The 26220-nt window shown below is 44.6% G+C and overlaps 1 long non-coding RNA gene across 1 annotated transcript in view; it reads left to right on the forward strand.

The window, feature by feature from the left end:
• The first annotated feature begins 1474 nt into the window (after positions 1–1474).
• LOC114088688 (uncharacterized) overlaps positions 1475–26220 on the forward strand; it is a 70980-nt gene continuing 46234 nt past the window's right edge. Inside the window, exon 1 of the long non-coding RNA XR_004618579.2 lies at positions 1475–1807. This is a non-coding gene — a long non-coding RNA (uncharacterized lncRNA). The remainder of the gene's footprint in view (positions 1808–26220) is intronic.

The raw sequence follows: 26220 nt of genomic DNA on the forward strand, positions 1-26220 counted from the left end.
TCCACCACATTCAAAGAAGGCAATTTATTACTTAAGACTGTAGACCCTTCTGCCTTTGCAAGCTGGAAATCCAAGGGCATAATTCTTTTTAGTTATTCTTCATACACATTCTTCATAATATTTTTGAGCTTTGCTATCTTAAACGCTGTCAAAGAGTGGTACAATTGAGGATGTAAGCCACCTTCACATGCCAGACACTCTTTTAAATGGAGTAAAAAGAATGGAATTTTTTCCTGCCATCTTTTCATAGCCACAGCAATAGTGTGGTTCATTCTGCATCTGCAGACTGCAGTGCTCAGACTGATGGCCTGTCAGGGCCTGTACCATCACAAGTCAATAACAACTGTCAAAAAATGCCTTCTGTTAGATAATCGTTTTAGAGACTTTTTTAAACAATGCTTTGCGTTGCATCAGAAAACAACAGGGAGAAAACTATTCGTGTAGCAGGTCTACACATCCTTGAAAAAGCTGTCCAGTGGATTTTTAACTTCTTGTTTCTTCTCCCTCTTAAAGACAATAACATGGTGTTTTGTAGTTAGTAAAGAGCAGCACAAGTGACAAGGAAATACGGCGTTTTGGTTTTCCTATTACGGCTGCAGTCTTCCCCCTCAATTTTACAGCAATCCTTCTATGAGCCTGAAGACCGCAGTAGACGGGGTGGCCTGGGTGGGGTATGTTGGGTGGGGATGTTTAGATGGCTCCTGACTGAATGAGCACAGAAGGTTTGGGGGTGGGGTGAGGGGATTTTCCAAATTTCCAAGGTAATGTTTTTAACTGTGAGGGGTAACCAGGAACCAGCTGCAAAAATGTGACAAATACATCTTTTTCCTAAATGTGGCCCTCACTCCAATTTCAGGATTAGAGTGTTCCCACTTAACTTCTCAAGTGTGGCAAGATCTTAACCTTTAAGTGACATTCCACTCCATTCCACTCCCAGCGATGCGCAATTTCTCATGACTTTTCTCATTGTTATTCTCTGATTTAATCATCAGGATTCTAACGTGTAGGTATGATGTTTATAAAGCTACATACAGCACAAACGATTCAGTCCAGGCCAGCACTGAGTTAATAATTTTTTAAAAAGGCATTCATGTAATTAAAAATAATGTGAAAAAAATCAAGTGTTTTGTGTGGTGTATTTCTCAAATACGATAAAGCCCTCTGTACATTTTTTTTAATCTTATTTCTCTTCTTTTCACCTTTATCCTGTAGTACAAATACCCCACTATCTCTTCTCTCAGAAATCCATCTGGCTTTCTCTCCTGGGCCTCTTTTCTAGCTCTTTGTTGTGGAATCTCACTAAGCCACTCAAGGGTATTTCCCCTGGCAAGGCCTGGCCTTCTCTGGAGGTTGGGAAAGGGGAAGTTATGGCACAAAGTTAAGCCAGAGGCGGGGCTGGGGGTGGGGGCGTGGGAACCTCAACCATGAACAAAGCCTGCCCCTTCACTGCAGTGTGAAAGCGGCTTCCTCTTGGGATACAGGAAAAGTATTCTGGTTCTGAATGGGAACAAAATGTGGCCTGTAGACAATTTTAATTTTATTTGGGGCCCCGACATTCAAAGGCTGCAGACTAGTCTCTGGACTTCTCCCCTGTGATTTCCTGACTGGAACTGAGAGTCTGGTTCAGAGGAGGACAGCAAGTTTCAGGGACTGGGAGCTGCCTGCAGAGATGGACAAGCAGGCTCTGAAGCAATTCCCCAGAGCCTCACCATTCCTGTTTACTGCTGACCCTGCCTATTAGGAGCAAATTACTTCCTGTGCTGCCTGTGGAGCGTGGCCATGAGAACCAGGGCAGGGATGGAAACAGGTAAGCTGAACCGATGCTGTGGCAGGCAGCTGAGGGGAACCCTGTGATCTAGCCTTGTCTTGGTCTCCTCCAGCCCTCTGCCCAGCCTTGGTAAGCAGAAGTGCTTGCTAGTTGTGGATCTCATACACATAGACTCTCAACACTGGCAAGTGTCACCAAGGTCCCAGCCCACGCTGCCCCCACCACCACCATCACTAACCAGCCAGTGTGCTGAGGCAAATATCCCAAATCTCAATGTCACTTTCCTTTATATAAAATGGGACAAAATACAAAATTGTCTTTTCAGGGCTCTTCTCAGGATTGAATGAAGCAAAAGTCTTTGAGCCAGGCATGGTAGCGCACACCTGTAATCCCAGATGCTCAGGAACTCCAGAAGCTGAGGCAGGAGGATTGCAAGTTCAAGGCTAGCCTGGGCAACTTAGTGAGAACCTGTCTCAAAATAATAAAGTACTGGGAGTGGAGCTCAGTGGAAGAGCATATCTGGGTTCAAGTCCTAGTACAGGAGGGAGGGGGGCCTTTGAAAAGGTGTCCTAAACTATAAAGTATTATAATAATATTGTTTTACAGTTTTCTTTAAAACCTACTTTATCGGCTGGGGTTGTGGCTCAGTGGTAGAGCACTTGCTTGATATGTGTGAGGCACTGGGTTCAATCCTCAACACCACATAAAAATAAACAAAATTAAGGTACTGTGTCCATCTACAACTAAAAATTTTTAAAATTTTATGTGTAAGGTTTTCCCCTGCATTCCCAGCCAAAGACAGAGGATGTGCCCAGAAGCTAATGAAACTCAAATTTTAAGACTTCTGTATGTCCTCCAGACATACTTCTGTATGTCCTAATTTTGTATTTATAATTTTGTGATCTTTCTGAGGACCCTTCGAATTTGCAAGTGCTTCAGGAACCAAGAGCCTTGATCCCAACACTAGCATAAAAGAGCTTTCTATGCTTCTCCCTCCCAGGAGGATTTCCTGCCTGCTCATTGTTTCTTCCTGATTTGTCCTCCCCTCTTTGACCATTCTCTTATATCATTTTAGCCCCTCCTCCTTTTCTGAGCTTATACTCACTTTCTGCTCCTTCCAGTTTTCTAATGCATTCATAATTGTGTAGCTGGATGAACACACACACACTTCCATTGGGAGATAAATTTAGAGGTTGGAAACTGTGTGTTCAACCATGGCACCATGCATCCCAGTGACTCAGGCAGAGCTATTCCCAGTGCATGTGGAACCCTGAGAGTGAAAATAGAGCTGGAAAGAATCTTTGATTCAATAATGGTAGGGTTATAGATTTTCCAGGAATGGATTCAAAAGTACTATTAATAGGAGGGAAATGTTTTTATGTGTAATGTTAGACTGGATTGTCTTAGGAAGATATGCAGTACTCAATGGCAAGGTGTGCTTGTCCTTGGGTGATCCATGAGAAACCCGGTCACGGCCACGTGAGGTCAGAGCACTGCTGCTGGAGGCAGTAAGTTACCACGATATGCCCCCAACCATAGGGGTCCAAGCTCCTAACCCCAACCTCCAGTTGTCAGAGCTGAATTGGAAGAGATCACAGGATTCCTGGGGAGAAAGGGGGCAGGTCCTAAACTGCGGGGAGGAGTAGAATTTTTAAATCAGGGGATGGGATTTGTCACACTGGAAGAAGGAGTGTAGAAAATAGAATTGAGAAAACAGGTAGGATTCATTTAGAATATTCTCTGAAGACCTAAACTGAGAGGCCTTGCTCCAACCCACCCCAACCTCACCATGAGTGGTAGGAGCAAAAGAGTAAGTTAAATGAAGGTAAGTTTCCAGGCCTATCACTGTATGGCTTTATCTGACATGTTAATAAAAGTACCATCTGTGACTAGCTGAAAAATGGCCACAAAGATATTAGGAGCCTGTAGTTACCTATATGGAAAATGGGTCTTTGCAGATACGATTTAGAATCTTAACCTGAATAATCCAGGTGGGCAGGATAATTGCACAGATTATCAGAGGGAAATTTGACATGCACAGAGAACACAATGTAAAGACAGAGTTGAAAGAGATGTGAAGATGCTGGCCTTGAAGATGGGCATGGTGTGACCAGAAGTCAATTCTAATAGCTACCAGATCTGGAAGTGGCATGAAATTGATTCTCCCCTAGATTCTGGAACCAGGTCCCATTGACACCTTGATTTTGGCCCAGCATGACTGATTGTGAACTTCTGAGTTCCTGGACCATGTAAGAAAATAAAAATGAGTGGTTTTACCTTACCAGGTTTGTGGTAATTCATTACAGCAGCCATAGGAAATCAACACCACTCTTATTAGAATTCTGTGTGTGTTTAGTCTGGCTTCTCATCATTGGGTATGGTGATGATTACCTGTGGGTCACCGGGGGAGAGGACCTTTGTGACAGTGCCCTTCTACCCTGTACGGGACTGTATTCATTTGATAGAGCTGCCACAAAAATGACCACAAACTTGGTGGCTTCAAACCACAGAAATATATTCTCTCACTGGTCTGGAGACCAGAAGTTCAAAGTCAAGGTGTCAACAGGGTGATGCCTTCTAGAAGCTCTGAGAGAGAATTCAGTTCATGCCTTCCTCCCACCTTCTGGTGGCTCCCTCAATCCTTGGTGTTCCTTGGCCTATAGCATATGTCTTTGATCTCTGCCTTTGTCCTTACATGGCTCTTCCCATGGCCTTCTCCCCTGTGTCTCTTCTAAGGACACCAACCATTGAATTTAGGGCCCATCTAAGTCTCATCCTGAGATCTTTAAGTTCATTGCATCTGCAAAGACCCTGTTTTCCAATAAAGCACATTCAGGTACCAAGAATCAGGACTTGGACTTCTTTTCGGTGTGTGTGTGGGGGACACTATTGCACTCACTGCAAGAGCCAATTCCTCACTCTCCCTCCATTCCATCAAGGATAGAGAACAGCAGCCATCACCTGTCTGGGTTTATGAAGACCTCAGCAAGTTGCAGCGAATTTCTGACATCAGACTTCCTGGAATCCAACCTCAGAATTTCTAATCCAACATGATTCCCACCACACCACCCAGCCTCTTGGGTAATTTACAACCTACAAGGAAGTATTTCACTTACAATCAACTTCAAAGGTACACCTTGCTAATAATCTTCACACAATCCCTTTGGCAGAAAAGAAAGCATTCCATCCAGCAAACATGAAAGCCAGGGCTTCATACTTCAAGTTATCTCTAAAAGATTTAAGAAAACAAGCTGGGCGTGGTGGCACTTGCCTATAATCCCAGTTATCTGGGAAGCTGAGATGGGAGGATTGCTTGAACCCAGGAGTTCGAGACCATGCTGGGCAACATGGCAAGACCCCCAACTAAAAAAATGAAGAGAAAGAAATGATTTAAGAAAACATTGCAATTCTAACACTTACCTTCCTATTCCTGTTGCTAAATGATAATTCTATCTCATCAAGAGACAGTGTTTTGAAAATTTGGCTGATTTACATTCCTAAGCCGCTATTCTGCTGGTTCAGAATATTGTGAGGAAAATTCTTTACACCAGAGGAAAAATAATCCCCTCACAGTCTGGAATGCACTCTCTAGTTTGAAAGCTCTTGTGTTATCTTATTTCCTGACAAAGACTCTAAAGAGCAGCTCTCATGGTGAGGCAGGGGAAAAGTCAGGCAGTCAGTGTAGACAAGAATGATCAGCATCAGCAAAGAGAAAGCTGGTTAACAATTGTTTTCTTTAAATCAAGCAGTCAACATGGGTAAACATGATGAGAGACTAGAGGGCAACAATTGTTTTTCAAGGAGAGAACAAAGGATTGCTGACAGTTATTTTTCAAAAAAGATTTAAAGAACTTCCACGTTTGTGCTCCTAGGCACATAAACCGGGAAGAAAGGAAAGACATGATTGATGAAAAAGAGGAATTCTGAGGGCTCTAAAAAAGGGCAAATAGCACCCCTCCCACAGGCTTCCGCGCCCCCCCCCCCCAACCAGGTCCCCTTCTCTCTGGAGAAATCTGTTCTCTATCACTTTCTCAAAACTTGCTAGTTCCACTTGCCTGGGGCATTGGTGGTGATCATCTTCCACTCCGTAGAAATCCAACCCACCGCACTGGATCAATGGGATCTCATCTTTAGCATGCAGTGTGTGTGAAGGAGGAGGGGAGAATTGTTTCTAGAGGCCTGTGCCAGATACTTTTGAAATGCCTCCCTTGAACCTGTGGCTACAGGGGATCTGGATATCAGGAGCCAGCAAGCGCTTGACCGGCACTATGTCCCTGCTCTCAGTTCCCAGGGCTGCCAGACCGGGTGCTGTAAACTGGGTGGCTTCAAACAATAGAAATCTATTATCTCACAATTCTGGAGGATGGAAGTTCAAAATCAAAGTACAGGCAAGGGCCAAGCCCGGGCCAGACACGGTGGCACATTCCTCTAATCTCAGCAATTGGAAAGGCTGAGGCAGGAGGATCATGAATTCAAAGCCAGCCTCAGCAAAAAGCAAGGCGCTAAGCAACTGAGTGAGACCCTGTCTCTAAATAAAATACAAAATAGGGCTGGGGATGTGGCTCAGTGGTCAACTGCCCCTGAGTTCAATCGGTTGTAGCAAAAACAAAACAAAACAAAAAACTGCTGGTAGGGCCATGCTTTCTTTAAAGGCTGTCAGGGAAGAGTCTTGTTTCTTCCAAGTTTCTGGTGCCTTCTGATCATCCTTGCCTTGCAGCTGTGACATTGCAATCTTCGCCTTCATAATCACATAGCCTTTTTCTCCTCTTTGTTTGCATTCAGATCTCCTCTTTCTAAAAGGACATCAGTCATATTAGATTTCAATCTCATTTTAACAATTAATTACATCTGGAAATAGCCCCATATTCCAAGTAAAGTCCCATTGACAGGTTCCTGGTGGACATGAATTTGGCAGCGGGAGGGAGGAACTGTTAAACCCAGAACAAGTCCCCAGGACAATTTGCTTTTATTTATTTATTTTTTAGTGCAGTCCTGGGGATTGAACCCAGGGGCGCTCTGCCATTGAGCTCCATCCTCAGCCCTTCTTATTTTTCATTTTTATGACAGGGTCTTGCTCATGTACAGAGGCTGGTCTTGAATCTACAATCCTCCTGTCCCAGCCTCCTAAGTAGCTGGGATTACAGGTGTGCCCCACCACGCCCACTTGCTGGGAGAGATTTGCTGCCTTTTGGGATGGCTTCATTTCCTTTTACTGCCCCTTTGAATACACCAATTCCTTCTGTTACTCAGAAAAAGTCATGCAGAGAGTAACAGAAGCCTGTACAAATTAATTGTACTGTTTCCTTCTATTTTTAGAGGCTACAGATCTATTTACTCTTAAGGAAAAGTAGAACATTGGCCATCAGGGATCCGAGTATGACAGCAACCAAATTGCTGAAGTGTGGATGTCTGCAGCCAGCTCCCTCTGCCCAGCCAACCTGAATGTGTTTTGCCGTTACCCACATTTCTCTCCTTGCTTGTCCTCAAGAAGGGTTCCTTCGCTGTTGGTCAGCCTTTATCTGATGACTTGCTCAGAGCTTTCAAAGCTGTATCCAGCAGGTGTCCAAATAGATAGCTCTGTCACTTTTTTTCTCCCTCATACTCTGCCCTTCAAACTGAGCTCCAGGGCAGGGAAGAGCAGATGGCGAGGACCCAGCTGTGTTAACCTGCTGGAGCTGCTATGACAAAGTGCCACAGGCTGGGAGGCTTAGCCAACAAAAGCGTATCTCCTGGTAGTTGTAGAGGCTGGGATCCAAGGTCAAGGTTGATTTCTCCTGAGGCGTCTCTCATTGGCTTTTGGTTGGCTCCCTCATGCTGTGTCTTCACATTCTGGTCTTTCAATCTATTGTTGTGTGTGTTTTAATCTCTTCTTTTTTTAATATATATATTTTTTAGTTGTAGTTGGACACAATACCTTTATTTTATTTATTTTTATGTGGTGCTAAGGATGGAACCCAGGGCCTCATACATGCTAGGCGGGCGCTCACCACTGAGGCACAATCCCAGTCCTAATCTCCTCTTCTTATAAGGACACTTGTCATATTGAACTAGAGTCCAGCTGGGTATGGTGATGCAAGCCTGTAATCCCAATGACTCAGGAAGCTGAGGCAAGAAGACTGCAGGTTCAAAGCCAGGCTCAGCAATTTAGGGGGCTGTAAGCAACCTAGTGAGGCCTGTCACAAAATTTTAAAAAAGGGCTGGGGATGTTGCTCAGTGGTCAGCACCTCTGGGTTCAATCCCCAGAACTAAAAAAAGAACTAGGGTCCATCCTACTGACCTCATTTTATTTTAATTAGCTCCTTAAGGTACCTATCTCCAAATGCCATCATAATCTGAGGTATGAGGGATTAGGACTTCAACATGACAATTTTAGAGGAACACAGTTCAGCCCAGAGGACCAACCAAAGATTTTATCACCAGCTTACCTACTCTTTTCTCCTTTCCCTATTATTCTCTACCCATCCTTGGGATCCATCCAAATTGCTCTACAAAATGTGAACCATTTCTCTATTCACAATATGAAATAGGACATATAGAAATCAGACACTTGGGCTAGGGTCGTAGCTCAGAGGTAGAGCACAGGCCTAGCATGCATGAGGCACTGGTTCCATTCTCAGCACCACATAAAGCAAAATAAAGACACTGTATCCACCTATAACTAAAAATAAAAATGTTTAAAAGAAAGAAAGAAAGAAAATAGACACTTGCCACAATCTACCCATGGTGATAAACTCTGTGAAGTTCTTGAAGTTCTTGAAGCCATAGAGATTAACCCAAGGCCAAGAGGTCTCACAAGGAACAACTCCCAATCACCCTTGGTGATTTTCTCAAAACCCAGGACCCAAATAAAAGACCACCTATAGACCTGGTCGACAGTAAGGATCAGCCATAGCTATGAAAGCTGTGGCTGGGGGTGCCCCTGACCACATGGTAATCCTGGGAGTGCTAGATGATTGGAGGTCATTTCCTGAGCCATTGTTTAGGTCAATCTGGAAACAGGGGTCTTACCTGAAATGTCCGGTGGTGGGTGCAGAGAGTGCGTTCTGCAGAATGGAGGGCCTGGTCCCTGGACAGAATTTGGATAGGGGCCTAGGGATGCTCAGTGACCCTTGTAGGGGAGTGGGCACATTGAGGAACCCAATCCCGGGTTTCAGCACTAATGAAAGGAAAGTGAGAAAGTGGGAGACCAGGCAGAGTGACACACGAAGGTTTATTTGTCAGAGCTGGGTTCCAGGACTTTTATGGTGCAGGCTCAGGAATCAGAGCCAGGTGGGTCCTAATGCAGGTGGTTAAGGGTTGGGTTGGTATGAGGGAGTGGTGAACCTTTCTCAGAAATGCCCTTGGGCCAGAAAGCAAAGCTTTTTCTTAAATATGGCAGCTGTCACTTAAGATGGCCATCTAGATGCTAAGCAAGGACCTTCCTCTTGTCTTGCAAATTTTAAAGAATAAAATCCTATGGAAAAAAAACAACCATGAACTATCACTGAAAGGAAGAGGTTAAAAGAGCTGGGTTCATTTAAGTGACAAGAAATAGAACTCCTGCCATTCAGGAGGGGGCCTGATAGCATAAAATCCATTTTAGTATGTGCTGTGAGGCAAGTCACTCAGAAAACACACCAAGTCCCAGTTCTGTCCATATTGAAGAGTCTTCCTCCCCCCACACCCATGGCCGGAAACAGCCTCCAGCCTTAACATTTGAGGCTATTTAAAGGCAAAAACTGCAAAACTCACATCTGGGTTGACATAGCTTCAAGCAAGCAGGTATAGAAGCTGAATTGAGCAGTTAACAAGACAATGCAGTGGGTACATTAGTATTTCCCATGTTAGCATAGCAGTAAGCAAGCAGAAGGGAAGTGGGTCAAAATTACCCTAGTTGAGTACAGATTAGAGAATGGTTACTAATGTCTAGACAATCAATTTATGATAGAATACACTGTCCAAGAAAAATGGGAACCAAAGAGAGAACAATTTTACATTGTATAAAAATTGCCATTTTGTGTTGCCAAACACGCTATGCTAGGCAATTAGTAATGGGTACAGAGGTGAGGCTTTCCCATAGGAGAAGCATTTCTTACGTGATATGGAGTCTCAGGGTAAAATGGAGTCTGTTTGGTCATTGCCCGCACAGCCTGGCCCATAACAGTGTGTCAGATTAGGGAGTTTATATATGGTTCTGGTCAGAGCAAGAAACACAAAATTCGTAAAGTGGTTATTGAAAAGGTATTCTGGGGGACTGTAGGGAAGGAAGGGGAGAAGGGAATAGAAAACATCTTATAATGAATTGAGCATCACTTTCTTATGTGCATCTATGAATACACAACCAATGTAGTTTCACATCATGTACAACGAGAAAAACGGGAAGTTGTACTCCATATATGTGTAAAATTTAAAATACATTCCACTGTCATGTATAGCTAGTAACAAATTTTGAAAAAAGAGAGAGAGAAAAGAAAAGATAGTGTACCCTGGGTACTAACCTCCTTCCTGTAAATTCCATCTGGCAGAGATACACACGAGAGTTTGTATGTTGAGCTGACAAATAAAGGCCATCTCTCTATAGCGGAGAGAGGCGAAACAGGCTTGGGTTCTGGAACTTTTTGAGGGAGGCTCAGGAATCAGAGCCAGGTGGGTCCTAATGCAGGTGGTTAGGGGTTGGGTTGGTATGAGGGAATGCTGAGCCTTTCTCAGAAAGGCCCTTGGGTGGGAAATTGAAACTTTTTCCTTAAAATGGCTGCTGCCACTTAAGATGGCCATCTAGATGCTAAGCAAGGATCTTATATTCCCCCCTTTTTTGTTTTTATTGGGCCACTTAGGGTCAGGGACATAGGTCAATCTTCTATAACTGCCCCCTGCTGGGAGGTGGCTGTGTTTGAATCCCTCCTTAAGGGCGAGTGTGGAATGTCATCGGAATGATGACAGAGGTTGAGTGGAATGCTGTCTCCACCACCCAATTTGGTGAGGGATTGGTATTTCTGTAACAAAAACTGGTTTATAGTTTGTTTAGAGATTTTTTGGATCTGGTCTTGAACCAATCTAATGACACAGGGGGCAAACATTCAGGAAAGGAAGTGCCCAGTGGTAAAGGGGGTTACTAAGCTGCCATCCTTCAGCAGAGGAGAGCTATTGTTTCTGACGTCCAAGGTCCAGCTGGAATTGTTTTATCTTGTCCTTTACTGTAGCAGATTGATTGACATAAAGATAACATTCCTCCTGTAGGTACAGACAAAGTCTGCCTTTTGGGGCCTTAAAAAAATCAAGGCCCTTTGGATTCTGCTAAAGAATCAAGCTGAGGTTGTATGGTTCGTGTGGTTTGAGCAAGTTGCTGTAAGTCTCCTAGAAATTGGAATGGTAAATCCTGGCAGTGGTCCCCCTGGGAGGTGAGTGCAGAATGAGGGAGGAGGGCAAAAATGAAAAAGGGAAGGATGGTACTCAGGGTTCTGCAGTGTGCTGGTGGTCCCCAGAGACCAAAGGAAGATTGGGGGTTCCAGCCTTGGAGAAACACAGCTTGAGAGGGCCTGTGGGTGTCACTTTATAAAAGGGTGGAAAAATCCATTTTACACGGGAGTTATGAACCCAATATGGGATGCCCTCAAGATGGGCCACAGAGGGAGTGGTAAGAATAACCCAATAGGGTCCATTTTGTGGAGAGTCGAGAGGAGGAGGGAGACTTGTTGATGGGGATAGTTAAAAGGTACCAGGTCATCAGGAGACAGAGTGGGGGAAGGGGAAGAGGAGGAACTAGGCTTTGCCAGAAGAGCATCACTGTATTGCCAAAGAAGCTTCCTAATGTATGCAAAAAGGGGCCAGAAAAGATGAGGAGCAAGGGGTGGTGGAGAATCAGAGGGTGGTGAGCTGAGCAGGGAGATGGGCCGTCCATATAGAAGCTCAAAGCCGGAGATGTTGAGTGGCTTCTTTGGGAGGGCCTGTAACCTAAGAAGAGCCAAGGGAAGGAGTTTAGTCCAATCTAAATTCAATTCAAGGGATAGTAGACATTGAGGGAGGCTCCCTTTGCCAAAGTGAAGGCTGTGATATTGGGGAAGGGAGCCGTTTCCACAACCGAGGTTAGAGAGACTATAGCATGGCAAGGGGGCTTCCTGTATGTAGGAAGGATGTGGAAGAAGCTCCTCCAGAGTTTCAATGCATGAATGGGTAAGAGGAGAAGAGCAGGAGGAGAGTAGCAGGGTTTAAAGATGAGCACGTGTGGACACTAAGACTGGGATTTTCCACCAGGGAAACCTATAGAGATAAAAGGCGTCGGGGGTAAGGAACGTAAGCCCTTGTAGGTGAGGAGTTCCTTTAGGTATGGGGAGCTAGGATGGTGAGTGGGGCCCCAAAGGTAAGTTTCTTTGACTCATTAATGAGTGTAGAGGCTGCAGCCCATCTTCAAACAGTAGGGTCCAGACCCTTCCATAGATAAGCCACAGGGGCAGAGGTTGGCCCCAGCATGTGTCTGAGGACCCCTAGAGCAAATCCCTGCTTTTCAACCACATAAAGGTGAAGTGGTTGTGTGAGATCAGGGAGATGGAGAGCAGGGCCTTGGAGGAGGGCCTGCTGGAGCCTGGTGAAGGCTTTGTAACAGAGGCAATAGGGGTTCAGAGAGGGGGCCCCAGGCCGCATCATATAGAGGCTTAGCCAACATCCAATATTAGGAACCCAAACTCTGAGGAATCCTGCCATACCTAGGAAGGAGAGAATTTCTTCCTTAGTTGAGGGTGTTGGTATATTAGCGATAAGGCCTTTGTATCAACCGTAATGGGTTTGTGTGTAGGGGTGAGGAGAAAGCCTAGGTATGTTACCATTGCCAAGGAAAGCTGTATCTTGGATGGAAAAACCCTATAGCCACGGGCAGAAAGGAAGTTAAGTTTATAGGTGTCCTGATAGCTGACCTCAAAGGAGGGACTGCAAAGAAGGAGGTCATCAACATACTGTAGCACCATAGACTGAGTGAGATGTATGGATGTTAGGCCCTTAGCCTAGTCCTGTCTGAAGATGAGGGCTGTCTTAGAACCCTTGGGGGGAACTGTCCCCATCTGCTGAATGGAGTTATAAGACTCAGGGTCATTCCATGTAAAGATGAAAATGTCTTGAGAGTCAGAATGGAGGGGAATAGAGAAGAAGGCATCTTTCAGGTCTAGCACTGAGCAGTAAGAGGTCCCAGAAGGAATGGTGGAGAAAAAGGTTTAAGGATGGATTGGGACAACTGCAGAGTTGAAGGAACGGAGATCTTGGACCAAGTGGTAGGAACCACTGGGCTTTTTTACTGCCAAGATGGGGGTATTTTAAAGGGAATTAGTAGGTCTAGGAGATTCCTTTTGCAAGAGGTCTTGAATGATAAGCTGTAAGCCTAGGAGTTTTTGTCGGGAGAGCAGGTACCAGAAAATGGAGGGGGTCTTTGAGATAGATATGAATGGGTCCGTGGTGTGAGGCGATAGAAGGACTTAAAACATCCCAGACAGTAGGGTCCACCTTGGCACTGGCAGACAGAATAGGGATGGTCCTAAGGTCAGGGTGAGGATCAGGGGAGCGGCAGGTGAGTCTGGATGGAAGCATGTATGAGGGGAGAAGGAAAGCATAGCCCCCAACTTTGTGAGGATGTCCCTTCCAATAAGGGGAACAGGGCACTGTGGAATGACCAAAAAGGAGTGGGTAAAAATTAGAGAGCCAAAAGCGCAAAGTATGCTAGGTGTCTGTAAGGGTTGGTAAGGTTCACCCTTTACTGACATAGAACGAGTAGTAGGCCTCATAGAGTGAATAGTAGGCCCCCAGAACTCCTTGAGGACTGAATATGTAGCCCCAGTGTCTAGGAGGAAGAAGACAGGTCTACCTGAAATACACAGAGTTACCTTGGGTTCTTGCAGACTGATGGTAGTGGTCAGGTGATGGGGACCTGGGCCTCATCAGTCCTCTGCAACCAGTCCTACGAGTTGGAAAGGGAAACCAGAAGGGCTGGATGGCTGAAGGGCCATTATAATCTCGGGGACAGTCAACAGCCCAGTGTCCCTTCTGATGGCATTTAGGACAAGGACCCAGAGGCTTGCAAAGCCTAGGACATGTACAAGCCCAGTGACCCATCTGACCACATTAAAACAGGGTCTGGGCAGTCCTGAGGGACCTTCCATAGGCCAGTGGAACCAGGGACAGATGCTAAGGCCAGACAGATGGCATGAGCGAGCATCTGATATTTCTGCTTCTGGGCCCTCTCGTCTCATTATATACCTTAAAGGCCACCTTCAAAATCTCAGCTTGGGGAGTTAGGGCCCCCCACTTGAGGCACCTTAATTTGGCCTTAATATCAGGAAACTCTGGGAGAAAAAGTAGGTCATTAGTAGTTGTCTCCCATCTGGAGTCTCAGGGTCAGATTAGTATATTGTAATAAAGCCTTGGTCAGGCGATTTAAAAATGCTGAAGGGTTTCATTCTTATCTTGAATCATTTCCTGGAGCTTTTCATAACTGGTAGCCTTATGGGCTGCCTTTCTAAGTCCTGCCATGAGGCAAGTAATAAATTGGTTTCTACTAGTTATTCCTCTAGGCGAATTATAATCCCAACTCGGGTATGATCAGGGAGTGCTTCAGTGCCAATCAGATGGGCAGGGGAGGTCTGATGTATCTCATCAGCATAATTTCTAGCTTGCTCCCAAACTTGCCTGCACTCCTTGGGCAGGAGGATGTTAGATAAGATTATACGGCCATCCTGGAAGATCAAATCATGATTGGGTCAGATACCGAAACTCTTTGATATATGTGGTGGGACTTGAAGTATAGGACCCAAGCTGCTTTTCTATCAGTGAAAGATCTGACAAAGAGAAAGGCACATGAACCCAGATTGCACCATCTACCCCAGCCAACTAGCATAGAGGACACAGATGCAAGTTGGGCAGCGGCAGCCTGTGACCGTGTGGTGGGAGGAGAGACGAGTGGAGGGGCTGAGGGGACTTGCTGCAGAGGCTTCATTAGAAAGAGAATTGTGGTATGGTGGGGGCTCATCTGCTGGGCCAAAGGAGAAGGAGTCTTGGGTAGGATCTTCTGTCCCTTTGGAAGCAAGCATAGGGGAGGTGAGAGCTGAGAGGACTTGTTCAGGAGAGCCAGAGTTTTGGGGGTTTAAGTCCAGGGTGTGAGAGAGCCTAGATTAGCCAGGAGGCAGGAAGGAATGGATGTAGAGTTACCCACAGTGAGACGTAGGAGGTGAGTTTAGAGGTGGGGTGTCACCCAGTCTCTAGTATCACCTAATTGAGAGGACAGTTCCGCTCAGGGGGTCATCACCACCGCTGGGTAAGCATGAGCCTGTAGATGCACTTGGGCACCGGCTGGGACTACGTAGTAGGGACAGAAGCCTGTAGAAGGGGCAAAAGCCCATAGAGATTAACCAAGGCAGAGAGGTTGTCTCACTCCCAATCATCCTTGTTTTTTTTCTCAAAACCCACGATCTAAATAAAAGACACCTATATACTCGGTCGACAGTAGGGATCAGGCATAGTTATGAAAGGTGTGGTTGGGGGTGCCTCAGCATGTATGGATGCCAACTGCACCATGTGAGAAATAGAGAGTCCAGGGGTCCATTTTCAGAATACAAGTATTTAGCCTTAAATGTAAATTTGGGATTTAAGAAACGTAGCCTGAGGGGAAATAGAGCAGAAGGAAAAGTTACAAGCAGTTAACACACAACAGCAACACAGTCTGTGGATGTGAAAGATCAAAGTCCATGAACCTGAACAGCCCTTGACAACCGAGGTGGTGCAAGGGGCAATCCAGACCAACAGAGGTAGAAACCTTTCTTTTTAGAAATAGTAACTAGGTAAAGAAGAACTGTGTCTGTGCCAAAATACATTCACCCCAAGAAGACCTTCCTGCCACAGAGAACAGATGGAGGTGGGGCAAGAAAAGGTACGTTTCTTTAACCCAATAGGAGATGGTAAAACCTACTTACCCTACATTCAGAAGGGACTGTCAATAGGTCCTTGCTTAGCATCTGTATGGCCATGTTAAGTGACAGCCGCCACTTTAACGAAAAAGTTTTGCTTTCCTGCCCAAGGGCATTTCTGAGAAAGGCTCACCACTGCCTCACACCAACCCAATCCCTAACTGCCTGCATTAGGACCCAACCAGCTCTGATTCCTGATCCTGCCCCATAAAAGTCCCAGAACCCAAGCCTGTTTTGCCTCTCTTCACTATAGAGAGATGGCCTTTATTAAACTCAGCCTGTATCTCAGCCTGGTCTCCATCTTTCATCTCTAACTTACCCGTCTCTCGTTCCTTGCTTTCCCTTCACTGCCCACCCCTAGTATCCAGCTAATGAGGAACTTGGAGAGAGACCTTCTGCCCTAGAGATGAAATGCTGATTGTCACAGGTGTGGATGTGCCACATCTGCAAAATCCTTGCTTCCTGCTCTACCGATGTTGCAGACCGTTCTTTGGGTTTGCACAGGTGCACATGTCTCTCACAACTCACCAGGGCACAATTTACCAACCATTTGTTCCCAGGTCTGCATTCAAGTGGGGAGTGTTTTAATGGTCATCGTTTCACTAAGTACTGGATGCCACTTTTAAGAGTTTTTTGTTTTGCTTTTTTTTTTTTTTTTTTTTTTAAATGTGTCTGAATATCTCCCAGGAGGGGAGGTCAGAGTGGCATGACCTGAGATTTGAGTGTAAAAAGATCTTGCCTAGGCACAGACATCTGTGCAGTGTCTTTAGGCCACTTTACTGGGTCTCATGTCCTTAGGCATTGTCCTTTCCTTTCCTGGGGCTGTCACAAGATGCCCACAGCTGCCTGTGCCCTGCAGGGTGCAGGTTATTTCTGGCCCTGGGTGAGCTCCTCCTAGAGGACAGCCTGAGGTGTGGGCTGCAGGCTTTCAGGGGAGAAGCTGGAAGTACCTAGGCCAGTCATTGAGATGCTGGTGTTGAGGGAACATGACAGATATGGTTCCTGCCCTCTGGATTCTCAGAGCTGTGAAGGAAGAACAGTTATCCCAAAGAGCAGGGGAAACGGAGTCCAGCAAGGTAGAGAAAAACCCTACAAAGGTTTTCCACAGCAGGAGGGTGGTAGGAGGATGTGCCTGGTGACGGATGACTGACCTGAAGTCTGATATCAGTGTCCCGTGGTTCTGACCTCCCTGGGTTTGTTGACTTGGAAGGACTTGTTCATTTATTTTATCATCAGTTTTTTTATTAATTGTAAAATGTAACTTATTAGTAGAGCTGAAAGATTAGAAAATATTTGTAAAGGTCAAGTTAGAGGAATAAGTCAGGTTAAAAAAGAAATAGACAAGAAACATAGAAACACTTGGTCTTGTATTCCATTAGTTGAAACTTCTTTTGTACTGTTTTTCCTCCCCAGAGTGAGTTCACTGAGTTTCTCAGATTAATTTATTCTTTCTTTATTTTCGTTTTTTTTTTTTTCTTATCTCATTTTCTTTTTTGCCTTTGGAGGATGTTGCTAATTTAAAATAGAATTCCAGGGCTTTGCTTTGGGAATGCTTCCTGGGAATAGAAATGAGGAAAACCTCTATTTTATTGTGGCTGCAGAAATGAATGCATTCCCAGAAGAAAGTGTGGTACATAAGTTGGTTTCTTTATTACAAAGGTTCACCAAAACCTAAGTTCCCATAGGAACTTTGCAAGTGGATGGCGTTTTTTGCATCCTGTCATCTGCATGCGAATGTTTAACCGTGATGCTAAAGACTGGGACTGAGAATCTCTTAGTTCTAGTCACCTGTGATGATTGATTACCAAATATTATCTTGGTAATCAATGAACTAAATAATGTTCATTTTCTAAATGAGGTGGGTAATTTTGATTTTCCTCCTGAAGAATTAAATGTAAGTGGCTTAAAATTTTTCCTCCCATGAACATAAACACTGAGTTTGAGTGTTTTTACTGGGTTCTTTAAACACCAAGTCTGTTCTGTTGAAAAGTTGACTGATAAGAAGACTCCCTGATCCCAGTGAGTGTAATCCAAGGTCAGACTTGATCCTGCCAAAGGAGGTCATTGAAGGTGCAGTCAGTGGTTCTTGGGCAGCCTCCCCGGCAGAGGCGGAGGCTGCTCACACCAAACCTGGAAAGAGCCCTTTAGACTGAGAAACTACAGAGCTCTGGAAAGCTGGGGTCCTGAGGCAGATGTGATGGGGACCAGATGGGAAGGCTGAGGAGAAGCCATGTCTGAGTTGATATTGCCCAGGACTGTTCCCAGAGAGTCCAATGAAACAAGTGCAGTTGGAGGTGAGAAGCAACTTTATGCTAAAGGAGTACTGCAGTGTGTGTGTGTGGGGAGGGGCGGGGGAGAACCACAGGTGAGCTCTGTAAGCACCACTGCTCATAGAGAAAAGAACTGCTTCCCTAGGGAAGGGCAACACCATTGGGAAGAAGCTGGAGGGGAGGGCAGCAAGGACAGGCAGGGTCAGATCCCAGGTCAGAGAATGTTTCACCCAAAGTGAGCCTGTTCTCAGGAGGGGTTAAAGGGAGGGTCCTATGTTGTCTCCAAGTAGCAGTAAGTCAGAGTTTAGGGTCCTGGAAAAAGGAGAGAAACTTGAGCCAAGTTTGATTAATAAGGGTTTTTTTCTGAGCACTGAAGAGAAATCTTTTCAGCTATGTGCTTATGAGGAGAACAAGAGGGTTGGGATTTTCAGGATCAGTGTGTCTGCCGTGGGTTAAAAAGGGAGCATCTTCTGAGTTATAATGGAAAGGGGGTCTCTGTGCAGGAACTGCTCTAGCAGCATGCAGAGGAGGGGGATTTCTTCATTTATAGCTCTGTCCAGGATTTCCTTTGGCAGTTTCATTTCTTTTTGGAGATTTTTGAATACATTTTTAATTAGTTATACATGACAGTAGGCTGCACTTATGCACTTTGATATATCATACATAGATGGAGATATAATTTCTCATTTTTCTGAGTGTGCATGTGGATTCCCATTGGTCATGCAGTTGCATATATACATAAAGGAATAATGTCTGTTTTATTCTACTATCTTTCCTATCCCTGCAAGCCCTTCCCTTCCTTCCCTTCACTTCCCTCCACCTAATCTAAGGTAACACTATTCTTCTCTACTGCCCCCCCCCACCCCTTATTGTGAATTAGAATCTGCACATTAGAGAAAACATTCAGCCTTTGGGTTTTGGGGATTGACTTAATTCGCTTAGCATGATATTCTCCAACTCCTTGCATTTTCTGATAAATGCCATAATTTCATTCTTCTTTAAAGCTGGGTAATATTCCATTGAAAATATATACCACATTTTCTTTATCCATTCATCTGTTGAAGGACACCTAGGTTGGTTCCATAGTTTAGCTATTATGAATTGAGTTGCTAGAATCATTGATGTGATTGCATCACTGTAGTATTTGATTTTAAGTCCTTTGGGTATAAATTGAGGAGTGGGAGAGCTGGTTCAAATGATGGTTTCATTCCCAGTTTTCTGAGGAATCTCCATACTGCTTTCCATAGTGGTTGTACTAATTTGCAGTTCCACCAGCAATATACGAGTGTACCTTTTTCCCCACATCCTCGCCAACATTTATATTTGCCTGTATTCATTTTAAAATTTTTTTTTTGTAGTTGTAGATGGATAGAGTGCCTTTTTTTATTTGTTTATTTTTATGTGGTGCTGAGGATCGAACCCAGTGCCTCACGCATGCTAGGCGGTGCTCTGCTGCTGAGCTACAACCCCAGCCCTGTTGCCTGTATTTTTGATGATTGCCATTCTGACTGGAGTGAGATGAAATCTTAGTGTGGTTTTAACTTTCATTTCTCTAATTGCTAGAGATGTTGAACACTTCTTTATATAATTGTTCATGATTATATTTCTTCAGTGAAGTGTCTGTTCAGTTCCTTAGCCCATTTATTGAATGGGTTATTTGGGTATTTTGGTGTCAAGTTTTTTGAGTTCTTTTTATATCCTAGAGATTAATGCTTTATCAGAGGTGGATGTGGTAAAGATTTTCTCCCAATCTGTAGGTTCTCTCTCACATTATTGTTTCCTTTGTAAAAAGAAGCTTTTTAATTTGAATCCATCCCATTTATTGATTTTTTTTAAAAAATATTTTGATTTTTAGTTGTAGTTGGACACAATATCTTTATTTTTATGTGGTGCTGAGGATCAAACCCAGCACCCTGCACATGCTAGGTGAGCACTCTACTGCTGAGCCACAACCCCAGCCCTTCATTTGTTCATTCTTGATTTAATTTCTTGCACTTTAAGGGTCTTGTTAAGGAAGTCAGGGATTAGGTCAACGTGGTGAAGATTTGGGCCTACTTTTTCTTCTATTAGGCATAGGGTCTCTGTTCTAGTGCCAAGTCTTTGATCTACTTTGAATCTTTTTTATAGTAAACCGAATATAAGTGAGGTCCTTTGCTAAAAATCAAATCATTGACCTGCGGAGGGGTTAATGTGAGTCACAGTTTGTAGTCATTTGCTCTCAGCAGTGTGGCTGACCCTCCTCCCTAGCAGCTGGCACCTAAATTGAGGAAGTGTCATTGAGTAGATCTGTGAACTTGGGTATTCCCCTGTTCTTTTGTGTATGGGCCTTGAGTTGTTCAAATTTGTTTTTTATGTTGACAGTTTCATTCACTTTTGTCCCCATGAGCTAACGCTTCATAAATTTTGTACACATGGGAATTGTCCAGTCAGCGAACAGAGTGGTACTGAGACCTCAGGCCTTGTCCCAGTGCTAATCCAATAATGAGGACACAATTTTGAGAAAAAAGAAGTTTTATTGCATTGCCAGCAGAGGAGAAATAGGGAACTCCTGTCCCATAGGCTGTGAGTCTGCCATGCAGGGAGAACAGAAGAAGAGTGATTCAGAGGCTGCATTCCAGGTGTGCCCTGTCAGGTTTCATAATTCACTCATAGACTCGGGAGATGGCTGTCTTAGATCTTGTGGCACTGTTGAAAGTCTGAATTACTTGGTTCTTGTGTGTGTGAGCTCAAGGACTGCTAACTCCTGTTAGGATGAGAAGCATGGCAATCTGCTTCCCCCAAGGTTATGGCGGGGGGAGAGGGAGAAGAGAAAGAGAGAACACTATTGTTAGATTTAAAATAAGCCACAGGTTATGTTCACAGCATGAAGAGGACCCCCGTTTCATTTCCCAAATGTCAATTTCTACCTCCCATTTCTGTGGAGAAATGGGCTACAACATGTCTAAGCTGTTTTCTGATGAAGATGGGTGAGGAATGGGGTCTTAGAATGGGGTGTCATTTTTCTTTTTAGGACTTTCCCTGGAGCAGATGAAGAGGTGACTCAAACCTTGGTGGGGACCTGGAGGAAGCCCACTCACTACAGCAATTAATATTTGACTGATTGTCATATGCTGTTTTAATCTAGGTCCCTTTATTAGAGCGACCTTTTGTATTAGAGCGACGTTTTGCCCTCCCCAGGGTACCAGCAAGGTCTCTCATACAGTATTTTGGGGCTTGATTTAAATCAAGAGCAGTTAGCAACACCGTATCCCACTGCAGGTGGGTTCTTGACATATATTAGTCACAGTCTTTTTTAAAGTGTGATTTAACTTCTCTGTTTTCCCTGTAGATTGGGGTCTCCAGGATACATGTAACCTTCACTGGCCATCCAATGTTTTTTCCCTTGTTTGGTTAGTTCTGCAATGAGATTGGTGTTTGTCACTTTGTTTGAGAAGGGGAGCCTCTATCTTGCGATCAATTCCTTGAAGAGGACTCTAGGCATTTCTTTTTTCTTTTCTTTTCTTTCTTTTTTTTTTTTTTTTTTTTTTTGTGTGTGTGTGGTGTTGGGGATTGAACCCAGGGCCTTGTGCATGCAAGGCAAGCACTCTACCAACTGAGCCATATCCCCAGCCCAACTCTAGGCATTTCTAAAGGCTTTCTGTTCTGGAAGGATCAACATTGATTCACTTAGAGAAGGTGTCTGCCAGTACAACAGACATCTGAAGTTTCCCATGGCACAGGGCATCTGGGCAGGCTCTACCTGTCAGTCATCAAAAGCCTATGTGTTTTATGTCTTGTGCTCTTTTGCATGGTCTGCCCTTTGGTGTTTGGACTGTTCTGTGTGCACAGCAGGGTTTCAACACACTTGCTGGAGTCTGCTGGCTGTGTGGCCCTCCCAGGTGGGGCTTGCTGAATGTCAGCAATGCTCCCTTCCCATGGTGAGCACTCACGTAGGTGCTCACCAGGGGCCAGGCCCCTCTTGCAGGCAAGAGGAAGAGCTCATGGCAGCTTTGTCTCCACCTGGCAATTCCATCCTAGTGGTCAAAAAAACCCTTTTTTGGCCCATTTCTCATTCTCCTCAGTACAAAAGGGTTTGTGTTGGTAGTGTTCAGACTGAGGTGTCAGGATTCATTTGTGCTTGGCATCTGGATTGTCCAGCAGTCTGGCCTGCTCTCTTCCCATCCTCCTAGCAGGCAGAAGTAAGCCTTTTGCTGAGAGGATGAGATGTTTTGACAGATGGGCTGCTAGTCACAGCATGTCCCCCAGTGCCTAAGAGACAGTAAGGGCTGGACCTTGTTTCTTATGCATCTCATCTGAACCCCTTTTGTAAGCTGTGGAGGCTTAGGTCAGGGACTACAACATGGCTTTATTTTAACTTCTGAAAGGGACATTGGCATTGTGGGCTCCAAGGTTCTATTTCTCTTCCACTTTAGGCCTCCTATAGGGGAGCAATCATTAGTCCAGAATTAGTGACAGAGTCCTGACATTCCCAGGAATGCATATAACTATCTGGTTCTGGACTTCTCCCAGGCTCAAGAGAGCCTGCTTCCAACCTGACATCAACTTGGGATCCATTGGCTAATATTGAATCCCAAATGGCAATTTGTTTACAAAACTGACACCACATATCCACATGAGGCAGGATGGATTAGAGCAGCAATAGTGCTCAAAAGGCAGTGTTCATAGTCGGCCTGGCTATAAGAAGATCATCCACATGTTGTAAAAGTCTTCTTTGATCCAGCAGTAACTCTCACAGGTCTTATGTTAGACTCACATTAAACAATAGGAAAGGTCTTAAATCCCTGGTGTAGGACAGTCCAGCAAGAGTAGTTACATTGGTATCATGGACCTGCCACTGGAAGGCAAGTAGTAATTGAGATTTCCTTTCCAGGAGAAAGCAAAAGAAAATATCCTTTAAATCTAGCATCATGAATCAGTCTTAGTTGCCTGGCATCAGAGCCAGTTGTTTTGTGGACTTGGTACAGTGGGCTGAATACCCTAAGCAATGTTATTAATAGCTTTGTGCTGAATAGTTGCATTATAGGGTGTGGCAAAACCAGCCCAATCTGTGTTTTAAAATTTTGTCCAGAAAAGAATGGATGTCCTTCAGTGCCTCTCTCTTAAGGGTGTGTGTGTGTGTGTGTGTGTGTGTGTGTGTGTGTTATTTCTTCCTGGGATGAGTTACCACCTCCTAAACAAAAGCTTGGTTGGATAACATTGATTGCACTTCCCAGGGCCCCTTCAGCCTAAATGGCTTTTTTCTACATCTCCAGTAGATCAGGTAATTTCCTTTTCCTTGATTAAAATTGGAAGCTGAGGATGTGTTCTGGTAGCACTTGTTTATGGAGTCATTGTCTAATTCACACAACCAATGTTGTCCTAGCACAGAGATTGGACAATCCAGTCCATAGGACAACTGTGCCTCAACTGGCTGTGGTGGCACCTGCCTGTAATCCCAGCAAGGCAAGATGATGCAGGCAGATGCAAGTTTGAGGCCAGCCTTGCAATTTAGCAAGGCCCTAAGCAATTTGTGAGGCCCTGTCTCAAAATGAAACTTAAAAAGGATCTGGATTGTAGCTTGGTGGTTAAGTTCCCCTTGGTTTCATCTGTAGTACAAAAAAATAAACAACAACAAAAAAGTGTACCTAAACCTTTTTTTTTTTTTTAGTTGCATTCAAGGGGTTTGAGTACAAGACATTGTTGAGTCTGACCTGTCTCCCTTATCATCGTCCCTTATCCCTTTTCAGTCATCAACTTTAAGTGTGTTCCCCACTGTCGGGTGTACCTAGAGGTGCTTTCTGGATCTTTTTCTTATAGTAGGCATATTGATAATTCAATGGAGGAGACCCTTTCCATCCTTTTCTTTAGGCTCCCTTGAAGATCCCTTTTCAGGGTCTGCCAACAAAACAGAGTTGGCTTTAGATTCTCTCCGGCATCCCCTAGAGACACTCTCAACTATGTGTGAGGGGTTTATGTCAGTTTATTCCCTCCATCCACTGAAGCTTTTTTTCTTAGGTACAAGACACTCTGTTTAATGAGGGTCACATTGGCCATACAGACATTGTTGGGGACCTCAGTCTGCAGAAACCAGCAGGGCCATGAGGCAGGCGCCTGCATACATGGGGACTCCAGGAGGTCCTTGTTCATCAGCTCTGTGGGCAGCAGCCAGGGCTGAAAGCAGATGGGTCCACTGGCCAGAGAAAGGGCACAGCGTTTGGCTATAGTCAAGGCATGAGGGGCTTTGTCTCTTCAACATGGAGGGGGATTGCCTGAAGTTCCAGGCCTTTCCAAGAAACTGAGGCAGGTGCCACTGTTGGGCCCTTGTTTGGGCTCCAGTTTGTTATTGAAGCTTGTTTCTGCTTGTCCCCAATGCCAGTCTAGTAATGAGGACATGGTTTTTTTAAAAAAGGGAAAAAAAGGTTTTTGTTTGCTTTCAAAGGAGAAACACAGGGGACTACTGTTCTAGATGCTGTAATCCTGCCCATTTGCGGGGGAAGAGCAGACTTTTAAAAAGGTGGTTCAAAGACTGCATTCCAGGGTTCCCTGTTGGGGGTCATAATTCACTTGTAGACTTGGTAGATGGCTGTTTCTTAGTTCTTTGGCACCATCCCTGCAGACCTGTGGTGTGTGTACTCAAAGACAGGTAACTTGGCCTGGGTTGGACATAAGGGCAGCCTTGCTTCTCCACGGTTAGGGAAGGAGTAAGGGAAAAGTGAAAGAAAAAAATGTCAGTTTTTAAAAAAGCTTCAGTGACTGGGCTGGGGTTGTGGCTCAGCTGTAGAGCGCTCACCTAGCACATGCGAAGCCCTGGGTTTGATCCTCAGTACCACATAAAAATAAGAAAATACAATAAAGGTATTGTGTCCAACTACAACTGAAAAATAAATAAATATTAAAAAACAAACAAACAACAACAACAACAAAAAAAAAACAACAAACAAGCCTCAGTGACAGAGTAGGAAGGGTTCTTTTAAAGCATAAAGTGGACCCATGTTATAAGAGGAAGGGATGTGGGCTTGTGCTTCTGGTCCTCGACTGCCCTAGACACAGACCCCTCCCTCATCAATGACTTTGGGCGATTTGTCCTCAGCTTCTAGCCTGCCTTCTGGGGTTGGGTGTCAGCACTGCCTGGAGCCTCCTGTGTCTTGCAGGGTGCCGTGGACTTCAGGGCCTGCACAAGCTCCCACAGTCCAGGTCTCCCAGTGTGTACCGGGAGTCAGGAAGTTTTCAGGGAATCTGGACTCAGTTGGGAGTCTGTGTGAAGCAGCAATGGCATGCGGAGTCCCTGTCCCTCATTTCTCCCAGGTGTGGTAAGTTTACCACTCTGTTCTCACTTTCCCAGGTGTGCAGGAAGCAGGGTCTCCCACCCACTTTCCACTCAGTCAGTGCCTGGCTCCCGAGGAGGGACAGCAAACCTGTCACACTCCAGTTCCTCAGATAGGCTGGAATTGAGGGTGACTCCTGCTCCTCTAGGTTGCTTTTGCCTCTGAGCATTCCTTGGGCCTGAGAGAGCTGGCTCCTCTACCGTGCTCAGTGTCACTGGCTTGGGCTCTGTTTAGCACAGGGAAGTAAATCCGCACGTGTATGCTGCCTATTCTTTCTCACTTTGCTACCTTTTCTCATATAGGAGTTGCTTCTGTCACTTGAGTTATCTGAGGATGAAAAATAGAAAAAAAAAAATTCTATCTTCCCTCAAAATTGGCTTTGAATAAACTGTATTTCCAATTTGACTTGAAATATTTGTAGAGCATGAGTAGTGGTAGAGTCCTCCTTTTTTTTTTTTTTTTTTTCAAATGTGGGGGAACATTTCTTGTGAGTGGAAAGAAAAGTATGACCTGGAACTTCACTTTAAAGTACTTCTGAAAAGAAAAAGGAAGGGAGGAAGTGTAAGGTCAATGTTCTCTTTTCTGACAGCATTAAACTCTAGAGTTGAGGCAGTAGGTTGGTGGTAGAGTGCTTGTTTAGCATGCAGGAGGCACTAGGTTCAATCCCCAGCACCACCAATAACTAAATAACTAACTAAATAAATAAAAGTTACCCTTTATTCTGGTGAGTTTTCTAATGTGTAACAAAAAATATGTCTTTTGTAAACTAAGTGTTAAATTTCACAATGTATGGTTAGGTAGAACCAATTTCCATTGTCAAACCTTATGTTAAAGTGTAGCCATTGTGAGCTGGCCCAACAGGTATAGCATTGTCCACGTGTGGGCAGTAATGCAGACCCCGACCTGGTCACAACCACACCTGTATTCCTCTTTTGTCTTCAGACTTCCAAGCATAATGC

The sequence above is a fragment of the Marmota flaviventris genome, chromosome 4 (genome assembly GCF_047511675.1).
Source record: "Marmota flaviventris isolate mMarFla1 chromosome 4, mMarFla1.hap1, whole genome shotgun sequence".
In the NCBI taxonomy this organism is placed as follows: domain Eukaryota; kingdom Metazoa; phylum Chordata; class Mammalia; order Rodentia; family Sciuridae; genus Marmota; species Marmota flaviventris.